The sequence below is a fragment of the Lolium rigidum genome, chromosome 3, assembly GCF_022539505.1.
Source record: "Lolium rigidum isolate FL_2022 chromosome 3, APGP_CSIRO_Lrig_0.1, whole genome shotgun sequence".
Classification (NCBI taxonomy): domain Eukaryota; kingdom Viridiplantae; phylum Streptophyta; class Magnoliopsida; order Poales; family Poaceae; genus Lolium; species Lolium rigidum.
This window is the reverse complement of record NC_061510.1, coordinates 45,342,511-45,348,510: the sequence shown is the minus strand read 5'-3', so window position 1 is coordinate 45,348,510 and position 6,000 is coordinate 45,342,511.

Genomic DNA, 6,000 nt, shown 5'->3' with positions numbered 1-6,000 from the left:
GCCTAGGGTTTTACAAGAGTCCTAGTCGACTACTTCTTCGGGTTGCCTTGTTGGGCCTTCTCCATATTGGGTCTTCTCCATATTGGGCCGAGCCGGGTATACTAATAATGGGTACCCGAAGGGTATGCCCATGTCCGTAGCCCCCGAGTTTATAGGGAAGTCGAAGACTTGCGTAGAAACTCCAAGCATAACCATCTCCGGAGTCGAAGAAAATACAAGGCGAGGTCCATGTCGTAGATCATGTGTAGCGTAGATGATGTCGATGATTCTTGAAATTATCGGGTGCGCGGCAGCGCTCCCGATGGGAGTAGCCCCCGAGTCTATGGAAAGTGCTTGCACTTGGGCATAGACTCAAGTTGTACTACTCGATAAAGAACTTAACTATATTTCTGAAGGATTTGATGAAATCCATGTGCTCCCGATGGGAGTAGGCTCCACTCGAATCATAGAATCGAGTTGAGTCTACAAACCTTGATTGTCATAGATGCTGTCGAAGTTATTTTTCTATCGGGTGCGCGACCAGCGCTCCCGATGGGAGTAGTCCCCGAGGCTACAGCCAAGTGTTTGCACTTGGGTGTAGGCTCAACTTGCTTGTAATTGACTCCACAATTTTTCCTCTTTCTTATCGGGAGGGTGAACAATACTCTCGATAAGAGTAGCCCCCGAGCCTATGAGCAGGTGCTTGCACCTAGGTGATGCGTGTAGTTGACACGTCCGTTGGGAACCCCAAGAGGAAGGTGTGATGCGCACAGCGGCAAGTTTCCCTCAGTAAGAAACCAAGGTTTAATCGAACCAGTAGGAGTCAAGAAGCACGTTGAAGGTTGATGGCGGCGGGATGTAGTGCGGCGCAACACCAGAGATTCCGGCGCCAACGTGGAACCTGCACAACACAACCAAAGTAGTTTGCCCCAACGAAACAGTGAGGTTGTCAATCTCACCGGCTTGCTGTAACAAAGGATTAACCGTATTGTGTGGAAGATGATTGTTTGCAGAGAAAATAGTAAAACAAGTATTGCAGAAGATTTGTATTTCAGTATTAAAGAATGGACCGGGGTCCACAGTTCACTAGAGGTGTCTCTCCCATAAGATAAAAGCATGTTGGGTGAACAAATTACAGTCGGGCAATTGACAAATAGAGAGGGCATAACAATGCACATACATGACATGATAAGTATAGTGAGATTTAATTGGGCATTACGACAAAGTACATAGACCGCCATCCAACCGCATCTATGCCTAAAAATTCCACCTTCGGAGTTATCGTCCGAACCCCCTCCAGTATTAAGTTGCAAAGCAACGAGACAATTGCATTAAGTATGGTGCGTAATGTAATCAACAACTACATCCTCGGACATAGCGCCAATGTTTTATCCCTAGTGGCAACGAGCACAACACAACCTTAGAACTTTCGTCACTCTGTCCCAGGTGTCAATGCGGGCATGAACCCACTATCGAGCATAAATACTCCCTCTTGGAGTTAAAAGTAAAAACTTGGCCAGAGCCTCTACTAGAAACGGAGAGCATGCAAGATCATAAACAACACATGTGTAATAACTTGATAATTAACATGACATGGTATTCTCTATCCATCGGATCCCGACAAACACAACATATAGAATTACGGATAGATGATCTTGATCATGTTAGGCAGCTCACAAGATCCAACAATGAAGCACAATGAGGAGAAGACAACCATCTAGCTACTGCTATGGACCCATAGTCCAGGGGTGAACTACTCACTCATCACTCCGGAGGCGACCATGGCGGTGTAGAGTCCTCCGGGAGATGAATCCCCTCTCCGGCGAGGGTGCCGGAGGAGATCTCCGGACTCCCCGAGATGGGATCGGCGGCGGCGGCGTCTCGGTAAGGTTTTCCGTATCGTGGTTTTTCGCATCGGGGGTTTCGCGACGGAGGCTTTAAGTAGGCGGAAGGGCGAGTCGGGGGCCGGACGAGGGGGCCACACCATAGGGCGGCGCGGGCCCCCACGGGCCGCGCCGCCTTGTGGTGTCGCCACCTCGTGGCCCCACTTCGTGTGTTCTTCGGTCTTCGGAAGCTCCGTGGCAAAATAGGCCCCCGGGTCTTTGTTTCGTCCAATTCCGAGAATATTTCGTTACTAGGATTTACGAAACCAAAAACAGCGAAAACGGAAGCGGCACTTCGGCATCTTGTTAATAGGTTAGTTCCGGAAAATGCACGAATATGACATAAAGTGTGCATAAAACATGTAGGTATCATCAATAATATGGCATAGAACATAAGAAATTATCGATACGTCGGAGACGTATCAAGCATCCCCAAGCTTAGTTACGCTCGTCCCGAGCGAGTAAAACGATAACAAAGATAATTTCTGAAGTGATATGCCATCATAACCTTGATCATACTATTTGTAAACATATGTAGTGGATGCAGCGATCAAAACAATGGTAATGACATGAGTAAACAAGTGAACCATATAGCAAAGACTTTTCATGAATAGTACTTCAAGACAAGTATTAATAAGTCTTGCATAAGAGTTAACTCATAAAGCAATAAATCAAAGTAAAGGCATTGAAGCAACACAAAGGAAGATTAAGTTTCAGCGGTTGCTTTCAACTTGTAACATGTATATCTCATGGATAATTGTCAACATAGAGTAATATAACAAGTACAATATGCAAGTATGTAGGAATCAATGCACAGTTCACACAAGCTGTTTGCTTCTTGAGGTGGAGAGAGATAGGTGAACTGACTCAACATAAAAGTAAAGAGAATGGTCCTTCAAAGAGGAAAGCATCGATTGCTATATTTGTGCTAAAGCTTTTATTTTGAAAACATGAAACAATTTTGTCAACGGTAGTAATAAAGCATATGAGTTATGTACATTATATCTTACAAGTTGCAAGTCTCATGCATAGTATACTAATAGTGCCCGCACCTTGTCCTAATTAACTTGGACTACCGGATCTTTGCAATGCACATGTTTTGACCAAGTGTCACAATGGGGTACCTCCATGCCGCCTGTACAAAGGTCTAAGGAGAAAGCTCGCATTTTGGATTTCTCGCTTTTGATTATTCTCAACTTAGACATCCATACCGGGACAACATGGACAACGAGATAATGGACTCCTCTTTAATGCATAAGCATGTGGCAACAATTATTATTCTCATATGAGATTGAGGATATATGTCCAAACTGAAACTTCCACCATGAATCATGGCTTTAGTTAGCGGCCCAAAGTTCTTCTCTAACAACATGCATGCTCCAACCATAAAGGTGGTAGATCTCTCTTACTTCAGACAAGACGGACATGCATAGCAACTCACATGATATCCAACAAAAAATAGTTGATGGCGTCCCCAGAAGCATGGTTATCGCACAACAAGCAACTTAATAAGAGATAAAGTGCATAAGTACATATTCAATACTACAATAGTTTTTAAGCTATTTGTCCCATGAGCTATATATTGCAAAGGTGAATGATGGAATTTTAAAGGTAGCACTCAAGCAATTTACTTTGGAATGGCGGATAAATACCATGTAGTAGGTAGGTATGGTGGACACAAATGGCATAGTGGTTGGCTCAAGTATTTGGGATGCATGAGAAGTATTCCCTCTCGATACAAGGTTTAGGCTAGCAAGGTTATTTGAAACAAACACAAGGATGAACGGTACAGCAAAACTCACATAAAAGACATATGGTACACATTATAAGACTCCATACCGTCTTCCTTGTTGTTCAAAACTCAATACTAGATGTTATCTAGACTCTAGAGAAACCAAATATGCAAACCAAATTAGCAAGCTCTAAGTATTTCTTCATTAATGGGTGCAAAGTATATGATGCAAGAGCTTAAACATGAGCACAACAATTGCCAAGTATCAAATTATCCAAGACATTTTAGAGTTACTACATGTATCATTTTCCAATTCCAACCATATAACAATTTAACGAAGAAGAAACTTCGCCATGAATACTATGAGTAGAGCCTAAGGACATATTTGTCCATATGCTACAGCGGAGCGTGTCTCTCTCCCATAAAGTGAATGCTAGGATCCATTTTATTCAAACAAAACAAAAAACAAAAAACAAACCGACGCTCCAAGCAAAGTGCATAAGATGTGACGGAATAAAAATATAGTTTCGGGGGAGGAACTCGATAATGTTGTCGATGAAGAAGGGGATGCCTTGGGCATCCCCAAGCTTAGACGCTTGAGTCTTCTTAATATATGCAGGGGTGAACCACCGGGGCATCCCCAAGCTTAGAGCTTTCACTCTCCTTGATCATATTGCATCATACTCCTCTCTTGATCCTTGAAAACTTCCTCCACACCAAACTCGAAACAACTCATTAGAGGGTTAGTGCATAATAAAAATTCACATGTTCAGAGGTGACACAATCATTTTTAACACTTCTGGACATTGCATAAAGCTACTGGACATTAGTGGATCAAAGAAATTCATCCAACATAGCAAAAGAGGCAATGCGAAATAAAAGACAGAATCTGTCAAAAACAGAACAGTCCGTAAAGATGGATTTTATTAGGCCACCAGACTTGCTCAAACGAAAATGCTCAAATTGAATGAAAGTTGCGTACATATCTGAGGATCATGCTCGTAAATTGGCTTAATTTTCTGAGCTACCTACAGGGAGATAGACCCAGATTCGTGACAGCAAAGAAATCTGGAACTGCGCAGATAATCCAAATCTAGTACTTACTTTTCTATCAAAGACTTTACTTGGCACAACAAAACATAAAACTAAGATAAGGAGAGGTTGCTACAGTAGTAAAAAACTTCCAAGACACAAATATAAAACAAAAATACTGTAGTAAAAACATGGGTTGTCTCCCATAAGCGCTTTTCTTTAACGCCTTTCGGCTAGGCGCGAAAGTGTTTCTCAAGTAACATCAAGAGACGAAGCATCAACATCATAATTTGTTCTAATGATAGAATCATAAGGTACCTTCATTCTCTTTCTAGGGAAGTGTTCCATACCTTTCTTGAGAGGAAATTGATATTTAATATTACCTTCCTTCATATCAATAGTAGCACCAACGGTTCGAAGAAAAGGTCTTCCCAATATAATGGGGCAAGATGCATTGCATTCAATATCCAAGACAACAAAATCAACGGGGACAAGGTTATTGTTAACCATAATATGAACATTATCAACTTTCCCCAAAGGTTTCTTTTTAGCATTATCAGCGAGATTAACATCCAAATAACAGTTTTTTAATGGTGGCAAGTCAAGCATATCATAGACTTTTTTAGGCATAACAGAAATACTTGCACCAAGATCACATAAGGCATTACAATCAAAATCTTTGACTCTCATTTTAATGATGGGCTCCCAACCATCCTCTAGCTTTCTAGGAATAGAAGTTTCAAGTTTTAGTTTCTCTTCTCTAGCTTTTATGAGAGCATTTGTAATATGTTTTGTGAAAGCCAAATTTATAGCGCTAGCATTGGGACTCTTAGCAAGTTTTTGCAAGAACTTTATAACTTCAGAGATGTGGCAATCATCAAAATCTAAATCATTACAATCTAAAGCAATGGGATTATCATCCCCAAGGTTGGAAAAAATTTCAGCAGTTTTATCACGGGCAGTTTCAGCAGTTTTAGCAGTTTCAGGTAATTTTGCGCGCTTTGCACTAGGAGTAGAAGCATTGCCAACACCAATTATTTCACCATTGATAGTAGGAGGTGCAGCAACATATGAATCATTAGCATTGCTAGTGGTGGTAATAGTCCAAACTTTAACTACATTTTCCTTTTTAGCTAGTTTTTCATTTTCTTCTCTATCCCACCTAGCACGCAGTTCAGCAATTAATCTTATATTCTCATTAATTCTAACTTGGATGGCATTTGCTGTAGTAACAATTTTATTTTCAATATCCCTATTAGGCATAACTTTCGATTTCAAAAGATCAACATCAGAGGCAAGACTATCAACTCTAGAAACAAGAATATCAATTTTATTGAGCTTTTCCTCAACAGATTTGTTAAAGGCAGTTTGTGT